General features: G+C 38.1%; 1 protein-coding gene across 8 annotated transcripts in view; it reads right to left on the reverse strand.

Moving 5' to 3' along the window:
• CACNB2 (calcium voltage-gated channel auxiliary subunit beta 2) overlaps positions 1-27,941 on the reverse strand; it is a 353,267-nt gene that overhangs the window by 98,066 nt on the left and 227,260 nt on the right. The gene's annotated exons all lie outside the window — the stretch shown is intronic.

A 27,941-nucleotide genomic window follows, 5' to 3' on the forward strand; every position in this document is an offset into this window, starting at 1 on the left:
AGTTAGCTTAATTTGCAGGTCCAGGAGAATGAACCTAAGAGCGTAGAGGAAAAGTTTTTCCTCCCAACAACCTTGACTCCACCACCAATCAACGTGCCTTCCTAGTCCAGTCTATTTAGTGCTTGGCCATATCACAACCAAAGTATTTAATTCGATGTGTGTTCTACTTTGTAAGAGCCATATATAGAGCACATTCAGACAGGAGGAATCAGTAAAGAGGCAGAAAAACATGTCACATGAGGACTCAGAGATTTTTAGCCTGGAAAAGAAAAGGTCTAAAGAAGGAGGAGGTGCTCAGATCCTCCACAAAGCCCAGAGGGGAGAGAACTGGGATCAAAGAGTTGATGTTAAAGCAAGGCAGACTTTCACTGTATATAAATCAGAATGCTCCAGCAGAGCTGTTGGCAGAGGACACAGGCTGCCAGCCAAGAGGAGAAGAGATGGCCTTTTGGAGGGATGCAGTGCAGGAGAGCAGATGGGTAACTGGCCTAGATTGCTACTGGAGATACACAGTGTAAACACGGGCAGTGCACAGGTGGTCTGGGGCTGCAGGGTCTCAGCTACCACCCACTAGCTGTGGGGCCCCGACTGCCAGCTGACGAACCTGGGCTTCAGGTCTCTCATCATTAAAGCAAGGTGCATTAAATCGGTGGTTGGCAAACCCACTTCCTCAGAGCCCAAGGTTCAGAGCATTGGCTCAGCAATGCCTTAGTGATGGTTGGAGAGGAGAGTCCAACTGGGCCCACTCCAGATCCGCATTCCCTGAGTGTATCAGTACAGCCGTGTTATCTGTCTCACCCACTGAGGTTGGATAGGAGATTTCGTTTGGAAGGGAAAAAAGAAAAAAGTGTTCTATAATAAGAAGAGTTTAAAAACCAGTGGCATAGATCCACCCCTTTCACTTCTAAAATTCTTTGATGTCATTAACCAGCTAACAGTTTGGAAAGAAAATGGAATTTAAATACTTAAATTTTGAAAATGGAGCTTAAAATAATTAAACAGGCGTTCATTCTTGAGTGTTTAATGTAACTATTTTGGTGGAAAAGCCAGTTTTAATCAATTTCCATGTCATCTCTATGTCAATTTCTCTTGAGTACACAAACTCTTTTTAAAAACTAGTAATTAATAATTTTCTATAACTTTGGAGTTTTGAGGCAACTGCTGAATATGCCTGTGATATTTCGATTTATAGTAAGAAATACATATTTGGTTTTCATCCCTGTTCCTAGCACAGAGCTCCCCAAACCCTCTTGAATTTCCTAAGTGTTGACAGTAATAAAGGTGCCTTTGCTATGTTAATGAGGTGACTTTTGGAAAGTCCCCAGGGAACCTAAGGGTGGGAGCTGGTTGCCAAGGGAACCAACCATGTGATCACAAAGTTGTAACTTTGTGTTCCATCCCCCTAACTTCGGGGCAAGGAGAGGGGCTACAGGTTGAATCAATCACCAATGGCCAATGATTTCATCAATCAATGAAGCCTCCATAAAAACTCAAAAGGACAGAGTTTGGGGGGCTGCCAGGTTGGTGAACACGTGGGGATTTGCAGAGAAAAGAGTGTCAGAAGGAGCACCGAAGCTCTGTGCCCTTTCCCCATCCCTTGCCCTATGCATCTCTTCCATCTGGCTGTTCCTCATTATATCCTTTTATAATAAACCAGTGATCTACTAAGTAAACTTTTCCTGACTTCTGTGAGCTGCTCTAGCAGATTAAAGGAACTTGAGGAGGGGGTCATGGGAACATCTGATCTATAGCTATTGGTCAGAAACACAAGTGACAGCTGGACTTGACGACTGGCGTCTGATGTGGAGCCGGGTGTGTATTCTTGTGGGATGGAGCCCTTAACCTGAGAGATCTTCCTCTATCTCCTGTACATAGTGTCAGAACTGAGTTAACTGTTTGGTGGTGTTTAAAAAAAAACCACACACACATCCTGGAATGCCCTAAAAGAAGAAGATTCCAAATGTAAAGTAATCTCACATTTTACAAATGACAAATTTAAACCTTTTCTGGGCCCACTCGTAGGATCAGAGAAGATAGTCAAATGCTGTAGCAGAGACACTAGATGCTAGCTAACCCCACTTTCTTCCTCAGACTAGGGACAACTGCATTTCCAGTCTTCCTTACAGCTAGGTTGGGCCCAGGTGGAACGGAGTGGAACTGACACCTGCCATTTCCCGGTGTGGTAGTAAAATGTCTCCTGTGGTCCTCCATGTTCTTTCTCTTCTTCTGTAACAGAGGTTATGTTAAAGATGGCAGTATGCAAAATAGACAGAGTCTGCATCCCCATGCCACTGCTTGGAGGAGAGCCACTCAGTGGGCATTGGGTTGTGACATACATAAGAAATGACTCTTTACTGTGTTAGACCAATGAGACATCTAGGGTTGTTTGTTACAGCAGGTAGTATTACTTGCCCCATTACAAATGGTTACATAAAATTTTGTTACACACACTATTTAAATGTCCCATTATATAAATGTATACTAATTTAGAAATAGTCCTCTTTCCAAACCCTTATTCAGATTTCACAAAACAACTTCCTCTGAACTTTTGACCTGTTTCATGAACATTAGTTAGAGACATGGAAGCATCTAAACCCCCTTCCAGAAGAAACTTCCATCCAAGTTGTTGGAAACAGTACTTTTTTGAATCCTCGAGTTTATCATAGCATCCAGTATTTACAATTGTGAGGTCACATTCCCAGAAATAAATGTTAAGTCTCTATTTAAATGTTTACGTCAAATTTATCAGATTACTTATATAAACACCTCAAAATAAGATGGATGGAGATCATTCAGGCCAACACATCTTTGGCAAAGAGTACACTGTTGTGCAAAACAAAATAATTGAGAATGTGCTTCCTGAACCAGGAGCGATTCTGTGATGGTTCAAATATAAGGTGACTCTTTTCTGAGGAATAATTTCTTGGGAAAAGGCCCATCTTATATTCAGGCATATGTGGTAATCTTTGGTAAATTTCTATTTCTGAACATTTATTTCTGCATATTCTCTTTCTAAGTGCATATGGAAAAAATAAACATGACTTATTTTTGTTCGGTTGTATAAGCTCATTTGGTTTTGGCATCTGCATGGAATGAGAACCTAGTAACATTTTGTATGTATAAGAATGTCTGATTATTTTTTCAGGTGCTATTGTGTTGAAAAAATACCATAAATGCTTTGCAAGCAACAGTACTTCTGACTATAAAGCCATATATGTCAAGGGGAGTTAAGCCACAAATGTCTATGGTCTAAATAGACCTTTCAAAGACCAGTTTTTACCTCCAAGTCCTTTTCTGAGTTTTACTTACTGATGGAAGAATGTGGCGATGATTAATAGAAAGGAAATAGCATTATTTTGATTGGGTGATTAGCTTTATTTATTGTTGTTGGTCTCTGCCTTGTTCACTATGAATAAATTATTCCAGAAGGTTCAAATTTATATAGTTTCCTGCCAAAATTGCTGGTTTGGCAAAATATACTTGAAATGGCTTTGAACATTTTATTCAAATGTGAAATTAAACAGACGTTTCTAAACTTCTCCACCAAACAGGGGAAAACTTTTATTGGTAGACCAACCATTAATGAACACAAAACTTAAATTAATTCACTAGTTGTGTTTTACTTTTCTTTTATTGCACCTGGCATAACAATTTTCAAGGTAATATCTACTTAGGTATTAAGGTATTACTTAACTCATCTTTTAAAACAGTCTTCACAGAAGGTATGATATTTCTATTCTGAAATTCTCTCATTAACATTATCAATTCCCTAAAAATTATCTAAATATATTCTCTATATTTTTTTAGTGCTTAAAAAGTTATCCTAGTCCCAAGGCCTGATCTTCTGAACAACTGCTAATGTTCTGGGCTCACTGATGCTATGGGTTGTCCAAATGGGACCAGAATTTGTCAAGTTCTAAGTAGACCTCAACAATTTTGATGTGTGTCTGCACATGTGCACATGCAGGGACAAAAACAAAGTTTCAGGATAGATAAATCTATTGAAAAATTTGTAGGAAAGTAGTCAAAGATCTCTTGGGTGGCCTAGCAGCTAGGTTTGTGCACTCTGCTTTGGGGGCCTAGGGTTCAGCAATTAGGATCCCGGGCATGGACCTAAGTACTGCTCATCAAGCCATGCTGTGGCGGCATCCCACACAGCAGAAATAGAATAACCTACAACTAAAATATACAACTATGTACTGGGGCTTTGGGGAGAAAAAAAAAAGAGAGAGAGAAAGATTGGCAACAGATGTTAGCTCAGGGTCAGTCTTCCTCGGGGGAAAAAAAAGATCTCTTCAGTTATTTCATAGCTTTATTTCTGTCAAAGACTGAGGCAAAAGGGCAATAATTGAGACGGGCTTATGGAAGTTTATGGAATAGAAAGGACCCTGCCTTATAGAAATTTTGCCCTTTACATGGATGCTATATTGTCAAATCAGGTTTTTTAATGAAATGTGTTGGATTATCTGTTGCTAAATCGGCACTATCCGCCCACTCTTCCACATATCAAGGGACAGGGATGCCTCGTAATTACATTTATAGAATTTCTGCTAGCAGGGAACCAGGTTGGATTCCCCCAGTGAGAGGCACTTGTGAGAGATATAGAAGGCAGGAGAGAAGCCATATTGCTCTAACACCAGCAGACAAGAGATTTTCCACTTCTATTGGGCCAGCAGCTCTCAAAGCATGGTTCAGGAATCCCCTAGAAGTCCCTGAGACTCTTTTGGAGGTCCCCAATGTCAAAACTACCTTCATAATCACATTAAGACATTATTTTTCTTTTTATATACTCATTCTCTCATGATTATAAAGTAGAATTTTCCAGAAGCTACATGAACTGTGACTACTTTATGGCTCTGATGGCTAAGGGAATGCAGGCTTGTGTATTCTTGTATTTTAAATTTTGTTTTAATTTCTAACGCAACAAATATCAATAGATGTAACTTATATGAGTAAAAGCTCTTGGAGGTATTCAATAATTTTTAAGAACATAAAGGGGTCATGTGACCAAATAATTTGAGAAATGCTGTTCTAGGCTACATCCTGAGAAGCATTCACCCAGTGCTTTGGGCAGATGTAATTATCAGTGGGGACTTTCTGCAATTCTGGCAACTTCATGATCCCCCAAAAGCTACAGGCAACCCTGAGAACTGGTAGTGTTCTCTGACTCTATTTTTTCAGTCCCTTTAGGTTTTGTAAGCTTCTAATTCCCTGTATTAAATTCCTTCCTCAATGAAATATTTAAAGTGGTTTTTGTTTTCTTGACCAAACCATGATAGAGTTGAACTGACGCTCAACACAAGATGCTACGGATTTGTTTTTAATAAATCTTTAAAATCATACCATGCAATAAATCTCTTTTATCTCTTTCCCACCCACCCCACTTCTACCCACTATGACTTAGAAGAACCTATCTTCAAACCACTTTCGATTCAAGTGGATGGCCAGAGTGCTCAGTGTTCTGTGTTTTAAAACGGTTATTCTCCATAAAACATGCCACGTACCTTTCAGAGAAAGCTCAAAATTAACTGATAAAGCTTTACACACAACTCTACCACAGTTCTTGTTGAAATGGATATGAATACTGAAGACGTTTAGTTCTAAAACAATAGTTGTATTCCAAGAAGTTCCACGCGATTGAAAAACAAACAACTGATTGAAGACAAGTGTTTTGATTGTGGAAAAAAGTTTGAGCCTAGGAAGTTTCAAATGTGCCATAACAAATTTATTGTTCCCTGTGAGTGTTTACATAATTCTAAAATTCTAACCAGAACTATCATTTGCAAACCCTTCATCTGATTCCGTCTACCATTTGCACAAGAAAGGGCTCTTTGCTTATCAGTACCAGCCAGCATCAGCACAGACATATTCTTAGACATTCTTACCACTCTATGACCATCGTATGATAAACCCATGCAATTGGAACAAAGCTGTTGAATTGCAGAAGCAACAGTATTTTTCTTACAGCTTTCATCTTGATCATCCAACACTGCAACCCAAGAGGGGTCTGCAAAGTGCAGACCTTGATGCTCAACCCATCATCTGGTTTCCACTAAAACTGAGTTATGAGAAATGCTGGGATATAAAATAGCCTAAGTTTACAGCAGAAATTGATGATTTGGGTTTCTTATCGAGTTATATTAAACTGCTTGCTGTTCCTAAAACAAATCTCTCTGCTGCTCTTGGGAGCATGCTGGTTTCTCTGTATGAAATATCCTATCTTGGTCATCTTTGTATCTTCTGCAGCATTGGCACACTGCCTATGACACTAATAGGCTCTCAAATAAATAAATATGTATATATTTATATATTTTTTAAATTACTAGATAGCATTATATCTACAGTTTTATATTTTCTTTTTTTTTTAGAGGAAGACTAGCCCTGAGCTAACTGCTGCCAATCCTCCTCTTTTTGCTGAGGAAAACTGGCCACGAGCTAATATCTGTGCCCATCTTTCTCTACTTTATATGTGAGACACCCACCACAGCATGGCGTGCCAAGTGGTGCCATGTCCGCACCCGGGATCCGAACCGGCGAACCCCAGGACGCCAAAGCAGAACGTGTGCACTTAACCGCTGTGCCACCGGGCTGGCCCCTACAGTTTTATATTCTTAATAAGGTCAAAAAATAATAAGAATGGCAACATGTCGCCCAAAGGGAAGAGATGCTTGGGCAGTAACAAGAAGAGGTTGACGCAGGTCATCTATCTTTTATCTCAATGATGTTAAAACATTTATTTTGGCTGTATTCTCTGTGGTTTTGAAATACAAAGCCAGTGAATTTCTTCCTCCTAGAGATCTTTGAAGTGTTATTTTTGAAAATTTATTTTTATATTTCCGTTTTCACCAGTTGCATTGAAGTATAAGTGGCATACAATTACATACACACACATACACAGAGTACAACTGAGTAAGTTTTAACTTAAGTAACTCACTTATGTAACTACCACAACCAAGATAATGAACACATCAGGATATCAGAAGAGGCAAGAAGGAAGGATGACAAAGGAGCAGGAGGAAACTTTTGGAGGTGACAAATATGTTCAGTGCCATATTTAAAATTTTAAAATCTTAATTCAAACAGAATATACGTGGTATTTTTGTTCAGACTTGGGCTAGTTTCAGCCTCAAGAGAAAATCTTAGTGAGTAGCTTGACATTTTGGATTATTAAAACAAATTTTCATTATTTTCACAAGGCTTGCCATCACATCTCTATTTCTAAAGTTAATCTGTTCTTCCTTAGAAAGATAAATGTTAGTTTTGTGACAGATACATGTCCATAGCAAGGAGAGACTTTGGGGTCAACAAAAATATCCATGGGGCTTACCCATTTTCTTTCCTGACTTTTATCAAATGAGTGGATGGTAGTTTTTCCTCAGTTAATTTTCTTGCTTTTTTGCCTTTTCAAGGAACAAAATATTGTTATTTATATTTAAAGCTTTTAAACAAAGTGAATAAACATGGTCAGCTCTTCATTTTTCCTATCATGGATTATCAGAAGTAAAGTCTACATTTAGGGTGACATTTTTACTAATGCCACTGAAGCACATTCTTGATTAAAATAGAATATATTTGCTCCTATGAGCAATAACCACAGGAAAGGGCAAAACAGGTTTTTTAGGAAGTGTTGAGAAATTCATAAAGAGAGCTCAGGATGTACTTTAGGCATCAGGAGAAAAGCAGATTTATTCTATTCCCACAGTCAAATATGAATGGATGGAGAAGGTAAACAAACCGACATCTACTGTGCATTTGTTTGAAGTATTAGAAAATCTCAGAAAAGGAGACATCTAGACATAAATGCAAAAGCATCTGACCAAACCTAAACATAAATGATTAAGAGATTATCCATTTGTCCGACACATTAAAGGCAAATATATAAACGCTTTGCATGTGGATAAATAGGAATCCAGTACACATTTACTAACTACCCTTCTCCCAGCTCATTTGGACATCACAGTCACATCTGCTCTTCCCAGTCATTTCTTTCTGGAAACACGTCTCAACAAACCAATCACAGGTCAGTACACTTCACATTACCCAGTCAGTCTCTTGTTGAGACCCTGAACTCCAATGAGATACTTTTAGAAGTTGACCAGCAACCCCTAAAAAAATAAAATCCCTTATAGGTAACCTTACATAAAGAGGATAAAAATAAATGCCTTCTCTTTCTTCCCCTCCCTCCATACACCACGGAAATACAGAATGTAAACAGGCCGTGTCACTACGTAGTTCTAAGACAGTTCTGTGCCCTTAGTCAAACTCAGTCTCATCATTTCAGAGTAGCCTGGATGTCTGTTGACATTAGACCTATCCTACTTAGAAAAGTTTCTTTTTCCTTATTATTTTGGGTAATATGACCTTTTTAAACATCTTGATTTTCTATTTAAGTAGGTAAATAATTGTAAAATAAATAGAGGATTTAACCAAAATTCAGATGCAATGATGTAGTATAAAACCTTATATAATGTATCCTCCAATTTTGCCAATGAGGTGGACTTGACAGTTTGGACAACCATTCCACCAAAGGAAAGCTAACAATGCTAGATTAATGAATTTTTTAAAAACTTTTCAGAGATGCTGGTTGAGAATTGTCCAGGGTGGGAGAAATATTCAAATCTTCGATTTAAGAGGTACAGTGCATTCCAATCAGGATAAAAAAAAAAAAAAGAAAACAGAAATCTGCACGTTGACAGACAGTAGTGAAACTCAGGACAGAGAGATCTTAAAGCAGCTAGGAAACAAAAAGAGACAGTGTATACCAAGAATTAACAATTACACTGGGAATTGACTCCTGAATAGCCAAAAGCCCAAAGATGGTAAATATCACCTTCCAAGTGCTAGGAAAAAATAACTATCAATCTAAAATTGTTTTCAAGCAAAACTATTTTTCATAAATGAGGTTTTTTTCCAGACATATAAAGAGATTTCCCCATCAAATATCTTCTCATAAAAGCACCTTATAAATGATAAGCTTCAAGAACAACAATGATATGAGAAGGAATCCTTGAAACCTGACAGAAATGGTGAACAGAGGCAGTAGTCATGAAATGGAGAAATCTAAACAAATGCAGATTTTTTAAAAATAGTAATAATAATAATAATATCTAATATGTAGGATTAAAAAGCAGATAAAGTGAAATTATTGGCAAAAATATGTCGGGAAGGAGTTATCAGGCTTAAATGTTCTAGTCTTCATATTATCCAAAAGGAGGTTAAAGTGACTGGTTAACTTTAGATTAAGAACTCATGCTGAGGGGCTGGCCCTGTGGCCGAGTGGTTAAGTTCACGCACTCCGCTGCAAGCGGCCCAGTGTTTCGTTGGTTCGAATCCTGGTCGCGGACATGGCACCGCTCATCAAGCCACGCTGAGGCAGCGTCCCACATGCCACAACTGGAAGGACCCACAACGAAGAGTATACAACTACGCACTGGGGGGCTTTTGGGAGAAAAGGAAAAAAAGAAAATCTTAAAAGAGAAAAAAAAGAACTCATGCTGAAATTTCTAAATGCATGAAATGTCTAATTCATGCTGAAAGGCAGCCACTAAAAAAACCCAAAAAACGCAAAATGGTACTGTAACGTGTGACTTCCAAACTAGTACAGAGTAAAACCAGATTAAAAAAGGAGAAATTCAATCATTCCAAAAGAAAGAAACAATGAGATGGGAGGCAAAATAGAAAAACTGGAACATGCTAAAAGTACAAAGTAAGATTGTAGTGCAAAATAAGTACGAATATGTGTAACCTCAATCAAAGTAAGATAAAATGCTACATTTTAAAAAGCCAAAAATTGTCATACTGAGTCAAAAAAATAAAATTGGGCTACGTCTTATGTAAAATAAACAAACATAGAATCAAAGGTCAGAGAAAGGACAACAGTAAGATTATCTGCATACATTTGGGAACCAGCAGGTTTGTCAACAATCCGCAGCTCAAATAAATCAAAGTGAAAATACCTAGAACTGAACAATAATGAAATACTACATATCGACATCTGTGGGATACAGAAAACATGGTTCTTAAATAGAAATGTAAAAAGTATACAAGATTGAGAGAGGAGAGCATGAGAAATAATGAGATCAGTACCTGACTGGAACAAAAAATAAAAAAGGAATTAGAAGGAAACAAACAAAGAGAGGAGAAATTCATGAAATAGAAAATAGAGAAAATTATGAACTAAATTTTATTCTTTGGAAATATTAAGCAAATAGATAAGTATCCATGAGACTGCTCAGGTAAAAAATTGAGAGAAAGGGGCCAGTGGCATGGTGGTTAAGTTCTCACGCTCCACTTTGGTGACCCAGGGTTCGCAGGTTCAGATTCTGGGCGTGGGCCTAGCACCACTTGTCAAGCTATGTTGTGGCAACAGCCTAGATAAAATTGAGGAAGACTGGCACAGATGTTAGCTCAGCGACAATCTTCCTTACAAGAAAAAACAAAAAATTGAGAGAAGGAAAAAGATGTAACTATAGACAATACAGAGATTAAGTAAGATAATGAGAATATTATGAATAAATTTATGACTAAAAAATCTGAAAATATAGTTGAAATGGAAAAAGCAGTAGAAAGCTATAACACCCAAAATGATATTAGGAGAGTGAAACCCTAAGGAGTTCTATAATAATCAAAGAATTTGAATCAATAGTTTAAAAATCTTCCCATGAGAAAACAAAACCAGGTATGTGTAGGAATTTCCCCAGGAAGTTCTAGAAAATATTCAAAGAATAAGTAATCAGAACATAACAGACATTCTTCCAGGGAAGAGAAATCAAAACAACTGACCAAAAAAACCAATTTCATGGGGCTCGCCTGGTGGCATCATGATTAGGTTTTTTTCGTTTGTTTGTTTGTTTTAAAGATTGGCACCTGGGCTAACAACTGTTGCCAATCTTCCCTTTTTTTTTTTCCTTCTGCTTTATCTCCCCAAACCCCCCCCCGTACACAGTTGTATATCTTAGTTGCAGGTCCTTCTAGTTGTGGGATGTGGGATGCCGCTTCAACGTGGCCCAACGAGTGGTGCCATGTCTGCGCCCAGGATCCGAACCCTGGGCCGCTGCAGCGGAGCGCACAAACTTAACCACTCGGCCACGGAGCTGGCCCCCATGGTTAGGTTTATGAGCTCTGCTTCCGTGGCCTGGGGTTCACCAGTTTGGATCCCTGGCAAAGACCTGTGCACCACTTATCAAGCCAGGCTCCGACAGGTATCTCACATATAAAACAGAGGAAGACAGGCACAAATGTTAGCTCAGGGCCAGTCTTCTTCAGCAAAAAGAGGAGGATTGGCAGTGGATGTTAGCTCAGAGCTAATCTTCCTCAAAAACAAAAAACAAAATCAATTTCTTGAGAGTAGCAAACTTTGATTTTAAACCACGTGAGGACAGTGCAAAATAGGGAAATTAAAGGCCAGTTCCCCTCCTGACCAAACATACACCACCTCCCCCCAAAATCTTCAAAAGTCAAATCCAGCAACATATTAAAAAAGATAGAACACTGTGAAAATGTTGTTTATTCAAGTATGCAAAGTCTGTTTCATGTAGAAAATCTATTAATACAATTTACCACAACAAGAAATTAAAGAAAAAATCATACAATCATCTTAAATGATGCAAAAAGGGGCATTTGATGAAATTCAATATAAATACTTTTTTTTAAAAACCTGACAAAATAGAAATAAATGAAAACTTCCTTAATATAGTAAAGTGTATCTATAGAAAACTCACATCGAAAAACAAATAGCATTCTCTTTAGAAACTCACAAAGACCAGGACGCCCACTGTAACCATGTACATCCAAGTACATCCAACACTGCAATGGAGGGTCCAGGTAGTGAGTAAGATGAGAACAAATTGAAAAGTCCAAAGGACTGGAGAGGAAGAAATAGAACTTTAATTACTCACATGATGTGATTGCCTACCTAGGCTTGCTAGAAAATCCAAGAATCTATGGAAAATATATTAGCATTTAATAAGCATCCCAGAAGACCGATGAATATAAAGATTTTCATACAAAATCAACTGTATTTCCATACATCAGCAAACAGAAACTATAACAAGAGAGAGAAACTGAGACAGAGGAACCGCAATAGCAACTAAAAAAATAAGATATCTAGGAAACAAATCTAAAAAGTATAAGCATGACCCTCATGGAAAAAAATTACAAAGCATTCAAGGAGCGAATTAATGGAGAGAGATTTCACATTCCCGGATAAAATAACTCAATATTATAACAAAGGCTTTTTCCCCTAAGTTGATCAACGGACTTAAAGGCACTCCCAAATCTCAGCTGGGTATGTTTGTGCTTTCTTGCTTTCTTTCTTTCTTTCTTTCTTTCTTTCTTTTGTTGCACTTCATACATGTTATCCAAAATTTCCATGGAAGAGAAAGGTCCGAGAATAGCCAATGCCGTCCCGAAAAACACAGGGGTTGACACGTCCAATGTTTATTTTTAAACTGTAGTAATTAATTAGTATGGCATTGACACAGGAAAAGGGGCCTAGAAACAGACCTAGTCATATGCAGAAAATTGATTTGTGAGTGAGCAGGCATTTCAGACCAGTGGGGAGAGAATAAGCTATTCAATAAACAGCTCTGGAACAAATAGAAGTCTAAAATGAAATTACATCTCTATCTTACTCCATACACGAAAATCAATTCCAGAGAGATTAAGAAATTAAATGTGAAAGACAAAATTTTTAAACTATTAGAAATAAAGATAGAAGAATTCTTTATGAGCTCAGGGTAGAGAAGGATTTCTTAAGCAAGATCCCAAAAGCACAAACAATCACAGAAAGGATGGATAAATCTTACTTGATTAAAAGTAAGAATAGTACCGAAATGTGGAAAGAGCAGCTACAAATCAAAACCTTTTAGTAACACAAATAACCAACAAAATAACTGGATACGGAGTATATGAAGTACTCCTATAAATTAACAGAAAAAACCAACTTGATTGAAAATTAGTCCAAAGCCAGGCATGGCCATTTCATAGGAGAAGAAAACAAAGGTCAATAAATGTATGAAAAGTGTTCAGTTTCCTAAGTAATCATGGAAATACAAATACCACTACAATGAGATTTTAAATTTTGCATCCACTAGATTGGAAAAAATATTAAATCTAACAACATTAAATGTTATACAGAATGTAGGACAAAAGGAACTCTCTTACCACAATGCTATGAGAATAAATTAAGACAACCACTTTAAAAATTAACTGCCATTGTCTACTAAAGGCAAAAACACATATATCTTATGACCCAACAATTCCACTGCTACTTACGCATATCCTAGAGAAATTCTTTCGCACATGTATCAGAGAGAAGTCCAAAAGTTGCCACGGCAGGACTGTTTGTGGTAACTCAAATGTCCATTGACAGGAGACCCCATCCATTGTTGCAAGTCCTATTCTGGAGTACCATATATTGGCAAAAGTGAATAAATGACTGTGACAAAAATTGACATGGATGGACTTTACAAATGTAATGTTGAGCAAAATGCAAGACACAAAAAAAACCAACTCAATAGATGCCATTTAATAATGGTTCCAAAATACAAAAATGGAGCAATATGTTGTACGGAATAGAAACATAAGTAGTAAGGCAAAAAAAAACTGAAAAGGAAGAGATTTGCAAATCCAAAATTCAGCAGAACGACAATCTCCAATAGGGAGGGATAGCATTAGGAAGGAAAACACGGGAGCCCTCAACACTATCAGCAATGCTCTCTATCTTTAATCAGGGCTGTGGCTACATAGGTTTTCAACTTACTGTTATATATACTCTTTTATATATATTACCTAATTTATTGGAAAGTATAATTGAGAAGTTGATATCCTATTTTTTAATAAACTTGTATCATGTGATAATATAGGGATAGTCAACACCTGTGGGAAAATCTAACTATTACATGCCCGTTTCAGTGATAGGATATTTACCATTACATGAGAGACAAACTCTTTCCAATGACGATGAAGTCATATAATCGCAGTTTTTTTCTTCAGCTACATTCGCATGTTACAAAAGCACACCGAAGGATCTGATAGTCTGCACACGGGAGTACACTGCCATTTTTGTCTTATGTTTGAGTGCTTTATATGACTCTCTCTCCTCTTCACTAATTATTCCAAAAAGGACAATAACCAAACTGCAAAAAGACCAAGAATTCTGGACATCTGTTCATGGGATACACATAATGTGGATTTTCATGTCTACATGGACCTCAATTTATCTGGAAGATACCCAATTTACAGTCTTACTTTTATATAACAGGACAGCTCTTCAGAATCTGGGCTGGAAAGGACGCTTGCCTGTGCCAGGGAACAGAAAGCCTTGACAGTTGCTAGTCAGGAATCTGGCTTTGTAGGGGGCCCATATCTCCTGCAGACCATCAACCACACTGGCTCAGATGTGCTTCCTACCATGTCTTCCTTCGCCTCCTGCCTTGTGCAATGACAGCATGGGGGAGGGGAACGTTTACTCTACTGAACAGTTTTCTGAAAAGATCTCTTTGTGTTATCGCCACCAAAACCTATTCCATATTATTTTTCATTAAAAAACGCACTAAAGTAACCAAAAGTCATTCTACATATCACTCACTATACTAAACGGACGGAGATACAAATGAACTATCCATCCTGAATCCCCCCTCTAAGGCCACATGCTGTTGTGGAGAAAAGACATAACCTGATAAAAGAGTTAAGTTGTAAGACACACATGGCAAAATGTGCTTATATCCAAAGGTTTAGGGCTCCATTCACACACTCCCTATCACTCAGCAGATTGTGGGATTTATTCAGTCCACAAATACAGAAGACCTAAACTGTGTCAACAGGACAAGTCTTAGTCCAAGGTGCTCCCAGTTTACACACTTGCGGAGAGAAACTCATAACCCAATATGGTATGATGAGGGGCTGTAAGAAGCATGAGTGGGTCATTTAAGGACAGGAGGTGACAAGCCGGGAGAGAGGGAGGGTTGGTGGGACAGAGCGATGGACCATGCCAGACCAGAGGTACACAGCTGCTGAATGACAGGGAACCTTTTAACCGAATCCTACGAATCCTAAACCTTTGGGTGGGAAAAAGACTAGAACACTGAATATTTCATTTATTTTTCCAGGAAGCCAGAGAGCTGGCAGGATCTTTCTATCCAATCCAGGGAAAAAGGACAATGAGGCACCAGATAGCCTTCATGTTCTGTAACCTGCATGCAGGATCCCCTCCATACAGCTAGTCAGTGTCCTGGTTATCCAAATCAGATAGACAACCTAAGCAAGAATAAACAGGAGTAAATATGTAGATTATATCTAATGGGAGTTACAACACCAAGCAACTCCAAAACTCACAGACTAGTAAACCAACGCAGACATGCGGCCAGGCCAAACCACAGAAAGATTTGCTCCCACTATCTGCTCAACTTGAAAAGATCTTTCAGTTTTGTTCACTTTCATACAAGCCATTGAAAAATCTGAAAACAAAACCAAACATTGAAATGGGTAATCATTGACAACTGTTAAAACTAGAACGGCTATAGAGCACATGAAAGTATTTAGAACATTGTATATTTGCCCAACCTTCCACACTAGACTAAACACCATAGCTAAAATGAGAACTCCAAGAAGAATTTACGTGGTAATCTCCTCGAGTATCTGAGAGCAAAGGAAAACACTCCACAGACTTAGGGCACTGTCCCACACTTCCTCAGGCACCAGCCATTCTAACTGGAAGGAGTCCGGGATGCTGAACAAAGGTTCTTGTACTTTGGATAAACCCTTAGCGCACACGGATTTGTTTCAGGGGTTTGTGAAGACCCTGGAAATATAAGCCAAGCTGTGTGAATGTAAGCTGACCATTTCTCTGGATTTCATCATATATTCAAAGGTATTTATGGTCCAGAAAAGATGAAGACCCACTGCTAAAAAAAAAAAAAAAAAAAATCCTTAAGGAAAGGATTCCATATTGGTGATGTTACAATGAACATTTTTCAGCCAAGGGAACAGCATATCTGTTTCAGGGCAATATAAAAAATTATTCCAAGAGCTAAGATTATAAAAGTACCCTATCTTTCTAACTCGAATTGATAGTTTTTCTTGGGATACAGTTAACAAGAGTTGACTGAGCTTTACTAATATCAAAACATTTTACATACATATGAATTTTTAGGGAAAAAAATTCTTCAAACTCCTTTCTTATAAAGATACTACATTCTACCAAATTCTTGCTTTTTTATTTTAACAGGACAATTAGCAAAAGTTTAAGACAAGAAACAAATGGTTCATGTTTTATAAAACTAAGATGTTTAGGAGGAATTTAAAGTATCATTTTGAGGTATAAACATGATTGTGTTTTAAAATTAAAAATCCTTCTCAGTTTGTCTTGTATTTTCTGGAACCCAAATCCCTTTGGACAGGGTGAAACTCAAATGAATGTCAAACTAAATTCTATACTGAAGATGTTTTTATGAGTATAGGTGAAACTTTGATTAGCAGACATGCTCAAAGTACATGCCTTGGTTTAGTGCTGGAGTGTACATTTATTAATGTGGTAAGCTTAAATAAGCAACTAAGGTTGGGATATATTCCTTTAGATGACTTTTCATCACTTAGATAAGAGGATGCTGACTCAATTGCCACCTCTGAAAAGCCAACTCAGAGGCAGACCATGTGGTCAAATAGACATGAAACATAGGGCAGGAAGTTCATCAACCTTAATGCACACACAGTCCTTGGTAGCTGTGGGACCCGGGCCTCAGTGTGCTCAACTTCTCTCTCTCATTTCAAAGTGGAGTTGAAAAAGAGGGTAATGTACATGGCTATACAGTTACTATTTAAATGTCCTCTTAGACTGAGCTCCTGGAGATCAGCGACCAAGGCTTAATCATTTTACCTCCTCTAGCATCACACACACCACAAGGCTGGTGAACAAATGCAAGCGTGTTGAATGAAGAATGCATTAATTTAGTATGTGGAGATTTTCATCTATTCAAAGGATTTCTATATTCCACTGTGTATATCTGTTACATGATCTGTTCTACGCTTCAGACTACTTAAACTCACAGAATTAAGCAAGCAGTGTATGCCAAAGATTTGATTAATTCTGGGTGAATGTGTGTGCCATTGAGTTGACTTTGAGTAAACAAACTTGTAACTTGACTTTCGTGAGGAAGGAATATAGGTTGACTCAAATGTAAGGTTACAATTGGTCCAATCAACATTTCATGGAAGGACGACTACAGTTCCTCTAGGATGACAAAAGGAAGAGTTAAGCTGCTTAAAATCCAGGGAATGGAACTAGAAAGCTAAAAGACTAAAGACTTGACTGACTGCCTACATTTTTGCCAAGCTCTTGCCAAACACATTTCTGGCCCAATCTTGGAAGGATAAGGTGAGCATGGTATCAGCCTCAAGAACGGGCTCTTTTTTTTTTTTTTTTTTTTTTTTTACAGCAATGGATGTTAATCCTGCAAACACTAGTAGAAGGAACTATTAGGAAGAAATCACTAGACCATAAACAACTTTGACAGCTAATTGCGCGACTCATCTTCCTCAAGACAGAATTTAGTTAAAATAAAACAACACTTTTTTAAGCCACAAAAATTCTTTAAAACTGTCACTAAAGTGGTTTCCTAGTCTTTCTTTACAACATGTTCTCATCTCTCTCTAGTCAATTATAACATCTAACTTTACATTTTTGGCTGCTATAATTTTTAGACTGTTCCTTTCATCCTTTTTTTCCTCAGGAACAGACAACACTTATAAAATCTCCTTTCAAATAGTTTCATTGTAATTTCAATCTTCTCTCTCTTGCCCTACTTAAACTCTTTCTTCAGCTTTATTCATATAACCTTCTTCCTACGTATTTGATTTTTTTTCCCCATTTCTCTATAAGAAGATCCTTTTCAAATATTTTCAGGCGCATTCCACTTGTATCTCCATTTAACCAAGAATACAGTACATAATACATCCTAAAAGCCTGTCCTTTAACAACCTTTTAGATTCAAGAAATTTTAGCTCAAGATTTTTGTTTAAATAATGCAAAAATGTACTCATTCCAAATGAATGGCATAAGGACCACAAACTAAATTTAAAATGTGGAGGAAAAAGGTGAATATTTTGCTTGTGAACTCTGGTTGTGTTCTCTAGACTCAGCAGCAGAAAAAAGAGCAGAGTTTGTGTTTCTACTTTTAAAATAGTTTTAATGGTTGCCTTGGTTTTTTCTTTCTTTTTTTTTTTTTTGCTTTTGTTGTTAAATAAAAAAGAAATGTTTTATTCCTTTAATTCCTCCAGAGCATGAAATAAAGAGCTAACATGAGTGCATCTCAGTTGACATTTTTCTAAGAGGGGCTCAGAGATTAGGTGAAAAAACATAAGAACAGAATCCTACCAGACAGAAGCCTGGGTCTTTGTGCTAATTCTTCACTTAAGAGCTCAATGACCTTGGGCAAGACCCTTCAATATCCACCATCAATTTCCTCATCTATGAAATGGGGTAACTATACCTGCCCTCCCTTTCTCATTGAGAAGCTGCAAGCACCACGCACAGTAATACGACGGGAAGTTAAACAGAGACACCGTACAAACTAAGTTATCATTGCTACTTGCTGATGGTACCACCTAACAGGAGGATTAAAAACAAAAATCCAAGATATATCCAAAAAAACCCCCAAAAATGTCCATTGACAGACGAACGGATAAAGAAAATATAGTACCTCTATACAATGGAATATTACTCAGCCTTTAAAGAAGAAGGAAATTCTGTTAGAGGCTGCAACACGGATGAACCTTAAGGGCATTCTGCTGAGTAAGATAAACCAGTTACAAAAGGACAAACACCGTGTGATTCCATTTACAGGAGGTACCTAGAGCAGTCAGAGTCATGGAAACAGAAAGTAGAATGGCAGTTGCCAGGGGCTGGGGGGAGGGAGAAATGGAGAGTTGTCCTTCACTAGGTATAGAGTTTCAGTTTTGCAAGATGACAAAGTTTTAGAGACCTGTTACACAACAATGTGGACGGAGTTAATATCACTGAGCTGTACACGTTAAAATAATTGAGGATAAAATATAATACTTTAGTGTGGTTAGTTTAAGATAAATTAAGCGGGAGTTAAACAAAATTAAGCCAAAATAACAGCCTTTGTGGGACCCCTCCATTACCAGCCCATCTTGCTAACCTTAGAAATGCACATTGCTGGTCAGCAAAGGCTCTGTCCTCAAAGAAACACTCACATAACAGTGGGGGCACCTAGAGTCCCAAGTGTCCGCCCTCCCGTCTTCCAGCCACCCCCACCACCACCCCACCCAGCACTATTGAAGTCCACCCGCGCACCATTTTTACAGCATTTGGGTCACACTATGCTAATTTAACACTTACCACATTACTCTCAGTCAGTGACACACAACTCTGGCATCATCATTAGACTATGAGCTTCTTGAGGGAGAAGCCATATCTAACACATCTTTGATTTCCCTTCTTCTAGTTCCTAGCTCAATAGCACAATACTACTCATCAAATGTTTGCTAATTGAATAAATTCTACTCTTTCACAGTTTTCAACATCTTTCCATTAGCTGTTGGTGGGGCAAAAAGTCAAGAGCAAAGAGAGGTTGACTATTTTACGTTCCGTGTAAAGGCCTTTGTGTTGTTCCCCCTTCATATTGGAGAGAAAAAGTAGAGGAACAATCATGTATTTATAGCTGTGTTTATAATAATACGAAGATATTCAGTTACAGCTCTCTAAGAAAAAAATAAAAAGGCTTTAGCTGAAGGTTTATAATAATCCTTTCCCAATCCATTTATGGTTTTGAAATAGCCAGAAGTCTGTATTATGTTAACAGTCCTTATAAGGGTTCTTACTCAAGAGTGCAGTTTGAAATGTGAGCAAACCTTAGCCCTCTAGAACGTCCATTAATAAAACCCATAAATCTGTAAGAGAGCACTGAATTAGAGTATCAGCTTCTCTTTAAAACATGTAACTCTTACCAATAAGAAAGGTAAACTTTACTTGTAGGAGGATTGCCAAGAGAAATATAACCATAAAGAAGTAGGTTACAATATGTAATTTATTCCTAAAATACTCAGGTGTTACTGAGAAGAGAGCATGTGAGAAGATCAAGAGAGTGTGTTAACTTGCTCTTGATAACTGAGGCAGGAATCTGTACCAGTGAGATTAAGAAGTGTGGAGCACACCTTTCCTCTCCAAGGGCTCCAAGTCTAGTTCAGGAGGACACATGCCTTAGTCAAGGGGATGGATGGGCATGCAACCGACCCAACATGGTGAGCTGGGGGTCTGCAGCCACTGGACATTACAGATCTGCCATATAGCACTCACACCAAGTTATAAACAGATAACTCAAATATGATAGTGACCACATATAATAGCGTATGGTGACCATACACATTAAAGAGGAAATTAAAATAATGGTCTCATAACTTCTAATACAGACTCCCCATCAGACACTGAACTTGACGGCAGGAGCCGTGAGTTCCAGCTGTCTATGCCCATACCAGTCCCCTGACTGGGAAGCCTGTGCACAACATGTACCAGTCCATACAATTATCACTGGAACCATGACTGAGCTTCACACATAATTTATCAAAAGGTCAAGCAGATAGTTCACGTAGAGATGCAATCCAAATCCTGATTTCCCTGAGTTGAGTAGTTGCAACAGAGATCACATGACCTGCACCACCTAACACATTTCCTACGTGACCCTTTACAGGAAAAACTTACTGACCCTTGGACTAAGGTTCAAGCTTGGGAGGATGAAGTTAACCTTGACAGATATAGGAAAATGAAGATAAGAGAGAGTTGAAGGAAGAAATGGAGAGCTTGATTTTAAATGGGGGCAAAACTGATAGAGATGCTAACAATGGGGAGAGAGGTCAGGGGCAGAGGCACAGACTTAAAGTGATGCTGGAAGCCAGGAGAAGGATGAGATGGTAAAAGGAAAGATGGCGGTACTTTAAAACTCATTACGGAGGTGAAGCTCTATATTCAAAGAAAAGCTTACATGGAAGTCCCAATATATCAAATGAATGAAGAGAGAGCTGATTTAACTGAACCTGGGAGGAGTGCATGGAACACATCCTACTGGGCACCCCTTTGCCTCTGCAGCAGCTCCTGAGGAATGCAACAGTTTGAAAACCAAAGGCATGCCTAAAGCATAAAAAGCCAGAAGGTCAAGATCTGAGCATTTGGTTGGACGGACTTCCAAACTTCAGTGGAGGGAAGCAGCAGAAGAGATTGAAATGCAACAACCAGAGAGGTGGTAGAAATAGATTTGTGCTGTAACCAGCACCTGCAAGACAAAGTTGACCTAGCAGAGAAGAAAAACAAGACAAGGTTTACAGAGAGGTCAAGGGAACGCTTAATAAAAGGTCAATGAACTGGATTAGAAAGTCACTAGAGACCAACGATAGAGGCAGAAATGAGTTTCAAGGAAGTGGAGAAGACATGAAAGAAATGGAAACAGGAGGACAAAGCTTGGTGTGATTAAGGTTGGCAGTAACAGGAAGGGCAAGATGAGATGGGAGGAAAGACAAGGTTGCTTATCTTAAAAGGTATGGAGACATTTCTTCTTTGAAAGAGGAAAGAGAGAAAAAAGATGGGTGTGGCAGATTGTTTGCAGAAAATGGCTGCAACGATTCCAGGGCCGGAATCCATGCCCTTGGTAGTCCCCTTCCACACTGACTGCCGGCTTGCCTCGGTCAATAGGACATCAGCAAACATGACACGAGAAGAGACTTGAATATCACCCACTGAGGCTTGTTCTCTCTTGTGCTGGTAACCCCGAGACCAGCATGAGAATGAGCCAACCAGCTTGCTAGAAGATGACAGACCACCCAGAGGAGAATGAGACACCCAATTTGACAGCTGCTGACCTGCAGACACATACAAGGGGCCATCCCAGATCACCTGGTCACCAGTTTGCCCTCCAGTTGGCCAGTGATGCACGGAGGAAGACTGTGACCTAAGTAAAAATGGTGGTGACTTCAAGCCACTAAACTGAGAGCTGTTGGTTCTGTAGCAAAAGGTAACTGAGATGAATAAGGATTTTTCTGATGTAAAAGACAGTATAGGAATCAATGCTGTATATACCGCACGACCATAATTACTCAAAGGTATTTCAAAATGCTCTAAAGACACAAAGCTTTGTTTTTCCCTTTTATATCTTTCCAACTGTCTAAAATGAGCAGTAATCACGCAGCGCAGGCAATAAATCACGCACGCAATAAATTGTTCTTATTACTATTATTGTCAGCTATCATTGAGTTGAGTGGGAGAGTTACAGCACCAGTGTATATGACTATGCCTACCCAGTCATATTTACGAGGTGACGTGCAAGTCTAACCCAGATCCAGGGGGCTTTCACACACTTCTTATTTCTTACAGTTAGGAAAAAAATGCAATCTAAGCTAATGTGTATTTGAACAATAAACTACTCCATGCCGCTGGAAATTAGAAATATTTAGCCAGCTTTCTAGCTCCATTTGGAAGGTAACTGCTATGAGCAAAAGAGATAAGACAAGTTTTCAATGCAAAAAATTAAAAGACGACATTGAAATCAATGTCGGGAAAATAATGTTAGCTTAAATAAGATTTTCCTAAGAATGTCTGCCACCCTTCATGTTTTCTATGATGAGATCTCCCTGCTGGATGTTGTCTTTTACCAGTTAAAGGCAATTTTTCCCTAAGAGCAGCCGTCTATAGTTTAATACCTGCCACATGCTGTTCGGATTCTTTCCAATAGTCTATCTTGTGGGTTTAAGAAAGTATGAAATATAGGCATATATGTACACTTCTCTCCTACCTCCCATATAATTTTCTCAATAAGACACATCTTTTTAAAACATGTTTAACATTTTTGGAAATAAAAATTCATCTTTGGGTTGAACACATACATAAACACATTCATGTTTCTTTCTCGTGCAAAGGCGAGTTAGGGGAATATTTCCAGTTGGGTAGGATTCTCCCAATGTTTAAGCCATTTATGGACTAAGACCATAAGAGAAACATTTTTCTCTTTTATAGTATGTTCAGTGCTAGATATGAGGAATAAAACACGGTCAACTGAACATATGCTTCCACCTGAAAATATATTTTTTTGGAAAAAGTATAAACCCACAGACATAAAGAACAGGAAATGAGATGGGAGTAGACAAAAAATGCAGAATATAGAAACAGTAGACAGTGGCAATTGACAGAGTAGAAAGAGTGAGAATATAAAGTACCAGGAGACTGGGGGCTCCTCTCTGGGGACACAAGCTAGACATAAAGACATCTCCCTACCAATTAATTACTCTATAAAAGACCAGCAGTCAAGAGGCATTGCCATTGTACTCAGAGCTTCCAGTAAGCTGTACAATGTCTCACTCTGAATTATGAATGGACCACCAAATATCAAACCTTTGAAGAAAATCTCCAGTATATAAAAACAAAATCAAATAAAAATTAAGCTTAAAAAAGTGACAGTACAGAAAGTTTAGAAAATTAGTATCTTAAGAGATACAGGAGAAAACATTACACCCATGGAACAAAAACAAGATGCTATGAAAGGGGAGAGGAGAAGAAAGCTCTTAGAAACCAGAAATTTTCAAAAATAAAAATTTCAATAGATGGCTTAGAAGATAAGTAGAGAAAAACTCAGTAGAAGACAGAGGGATAGAAGAGAAAAAAATGAGTAGAGAAGAAAGCTCTAATTAAACATCTGACAAACTAGAGAACCAGAAAAAGAGGAAAACGCAGGAGAAAAAATTATCACACACACAAAAAATAAGACACTTTGCAGAACTAAAGTGATTGGCCCCTCACAATGAACATTCATATGAGACGCCAGGCACAATAAATCATAAGACCCACAAGAAGGCAAAACTTCAAAATACCAAAGGAAGAACAGTTCTCAACATATTAGAGAAAATTAAAAAAACAAAAAATCACACCAAAAGACAGAATGACATCGGCAATCATAACAGCAGTGCTGGAAGCTAGAAGACAACAAAATAATGTCTTGAAATTTCTGAAGGAGAAAATGTTTTTCATATATGAATACTATACCCAGCCAAACTATTAATTAAATGTGAGGCTAGGATAAAGAAATTTTCTAGTTGGCAAGATCTCAAAAAATTGACCTTTCTCTGGAAGGTTCCATGTTTTTTTGCAGCCAAGCCTTTCTTCATATTGGCCTTTACTGACATTACTTACTAAGTCTAGGAAGCATTTCCTTCTTCTCCACTCCCCACTCCCTACTTTCTCAGCTAAACTCCATCTGTCCATCCTGTAAGGTCTAGTTTTAAATCACCACCTCCTCCAAGAAGGATTTTCTGTTTCTGCCAACAGGGTGCAGTCCTTTCCTCTGATGCTCACAGACTTCTCTACTCCCCCTAAGGTACTTCCATTCTACTTCTTATTAGCATGACTTAAGGCCAAGACTTTTCTCCCTAAACAAACAGTAGCTTCCTGCAGCCAAAAGATCTGCCTGTTTCTTCTCTGTGCTTTGGCTTTGAAATCCCTCTGCTCACCAACTGTGCCTAATACAATTTCTTTAATCCAGTAGACATCCACTAATGAAGGAACAATCGACTTAAAATTTAATGTTAATCCATTCTGCTAAGAATATCGCATTGAACCTGTTTCATACCTGCTCCAATCCCTTCCACATCCAGATTTCCCAACTCAGAGTCTCTGCATGTAGAGAAGAGATCATTTTTGGGGAGTGAGGGGGAAAAGAAGAGAGTTATTGTCTCAATTAAAAAAAGATGATCATGGGGCTGGCCCGATGGTGTAGTGGTTAAGTTCGCACGCTCTGCTTCAGTGGCCCAGGTCTCACAGGTTCGGATCCTGGGCCGGGACCTATAAACTGGTCGCCAAGCCATGCTCTGGGGGTGTCCCACATACAAAATAGAGGAAGATTGGCAGGGATGTGAACTCAGAGGCAATCTTCCTCAAGTAAAAAGAGGAAGACTGGCAACAGATGTTGGCTCAGCCTCACCAAAAAATAAAAAAGATGATCATATGACCCAGCAATTTCATTCTAGATATGCACATGTGAGAAATGAAAATATAAGTCCATGCAAAAAAACTTGTACATGAATGTTCATAACAGCATTATTCACAATAGCTAAAAGGAGGAAACAACCCAGATGTCCACCAACGGGTAAATGAATAAAATGTGCTATATACATATAATGGAATATCATTCAGCAATGAAAAGGAATGAAGTACTGATACACACTATTACAGTCATGAACATTGAAAATATTATATACATGAAAGTAGCCAGTCAGAACAGATCCCCTAATGTATGATTCCATTTATAAGCAATGTCCAGAATAGACAAATCTATAGAGACAGAAAGTTGAATAGGGGTTGCCTAGGGCTGAGAGGGTTGGGGAGAGTGGAGAGTGACTGCTAACTGAGAACATGAGATTTCTTTGGGGGACAATGAAAATGTTCTAAAATTGTAGTGATGGTTGTGCAACTCTGAATATACTAAAAACCATTGAATTATATACTTTAAATGAGTGAATTATATCTCAATAAAGCTGTATTTTAAAAAAGATCAATACGGGAATAACTTAAACTCCTATACCAGTTGTCTTTAAGGCAAAAATCAAAGAGCACCAGCTTAAATAAGGCAAGATTTGCAAAGTATGGCAAATTAAAAAACAAGGTCACGTCAGTTGATACTTACTTGGCTCAAAATTAATATATAATCTGCTCAGTGTAGAGTTTACTAGCTTAAGAGAAGCCATACAAAGTGCTAGTGAAAAGTATTATGTTTTATTCGAAACACAGAGGGCCTGGTTATATAACCTTTTATAGGTCACTTATTTTCAAAAGGCAGTGTCTCTAGTCTCACTGCTCGACAATCACCTTATCCTTATTATTATTAAATTATTTCATAGATGTATTAAGGCAATTAATGGATAATGTAGTTCGTATTTATAGAGGGCCAGAATCTGAAAGTACTGCCGAGCTTTATTCCAAGCATTTGCACAGACTTCCTGCACGTGATCTGAACATTGGAACCCGCTTATAAAGTCTTTCTGCTTGAGCAGATGCAATGATGGTTACAAAATAAATGTAGAAAACTTGTGATTCTTCCAAAATGGACGTGCGAAGGGTTTTAAACTATTAAACGATGAATTCACATGTTTTTAAACTTTAAGCCTTCATTTTCAAATAGGTCCCACAAAGCCATGATGGAGAGAAACAGATAAAAATAACCCAATGAATGAGCCATCTAACAATCCCTCTTTTGCATTCCTTCTTCAAGAATTTTGGAATTAATAAACCAGACCTACCAAACCATGATTTTAACATAAAGCAAACTTAAATCCTAGTCCTTCTATCTTCTTTCCCAGCATATTCAAACTCTCACTTACCCCAGTGTAACTCATCTGGATACATCAAAGGTTTAAGATATTGACCTAATTTTAAAGCAGAAAAACCAGGGTAAATCAACTATTTTCATTAAACATGGTAAAGAGCCCTTCAGTTATTTCGCCTTTGTTTTAAACTCTCTTCATTTTCTTTCATCTTCTACATCATTTGTAACTTTTTAGTCTGTATGACAAGTAATACGAACCTGGTTTGATTTAGGATCAACATTTTGATCCACCCTGGGGTGAAAGATATTTAAAGATATTTAAAAGTTCTATGCAGCTGTGGCGCTTAACTCGGGACTTGCCGCACAGAGTCACGGGCAAAAATGTCCAGACAGATTAGTAAATGCTTTGAAAACCAAATCTACAAGACCTTGAGTTGTATGATGATGTGGTATAAATCTGAGAAACTGTTTAATTTTGGTACATGAAAACCACATGAATAAATTAGTGCAAACAGAACACTCTTATTTCTGGAATACAAACTGTTAGTTTTCTTCTTGACTTTTCTTTGCACTTTGGTGCAAAATATAGAAGGTAGAATTCAGATTCTAAATGGAAACATACTTGTGGCAATGAACTTTACTGATCATGCATCGTCATTTTTCTTCGTTATTTAATTTCAACTTCATAATTTTTTTATTGTAGTAAGAATATTTAACAAGAGATCTACCCTTTTAACTAATTTTTAACTGTTAACTATAGGCACAGGGTTGTACAGCAGATCTGTGGAACTTATGCATCTTACATAACTGCAACTTCATGTCTGTTGAATAGCAACTCCCCATTTCCTCCTCCCCCAGCCCCTGGCAACCCCCATTCTACTCTCCGCTCCTGTGAGTTCGACTACTGCAGGTGCTTCGTAAGAAGAATCACACAGCGTTTGTCCTTCTGTGATTGGCTTATTTCACTTAGCCTAAGTCCTCCAGGTTCACCCAGGTTGTTTTGCATCATAATGTTTTCAATGGTTAACGTTGGTAAAGCGGATTAGTTAATGGCCACACCTTGCTTTATCAGCTGCCTGCTCCTGCTGTTTATGAGCCATCTTGCAGGCAAGACTGTCAGACCTGGAGATGACTTCCCTGCCACTGAAGTGAGAACACTGTTTTGTCGTACAGAAATACTGCTTTTTAAAAGTCAAGGTCTCCTGGCAGTTCCCCTGTAAACTACTATGGCAGCTGTGCTGGAGGTCATGAATATTACATAAGGGCTGTCCGTGCATTCGAACCACCGTCTCCACTCCACGATTCCCATAGCAACACACACAGATTTGACTCATCTCAGAGACGAAGCAGCCAGCAGAAGTATTCTAATGTTATCCTTGATTTTTTTTTCCGCAAGATCAACACAGTACTTACTCTTTTTTCAAAGCAGTAATTTTTTCAAAAGAAAACCAACAACCGTGTCAAAATACATTCATTTAAAAGTTACTGAGTATCACACAAGCCAAGGTACCTTGAACTTGAACAACGTATGCTTTAGGAATAGCTGCTATTGGAACAACTGCATGGGAAGATGAATTCTAATCTTTGTAATTAGTGAAATGGAACACTAGAATTGAATCTCAG

This window comes from Equus caballus, chromosome 29 (assembly GCF_041296265.1).
Source record: "Equus caballus isolate H_3958 breed thoroughbred chromosome 29, TB-T2T, whole genome shotgun sequence".
Classification (NCBI taxonomy): Eukaryota; Metazoa; Chordata; class Mammalia; order Perissodactyla; family Equidae; genus Equus; species Equus caballus.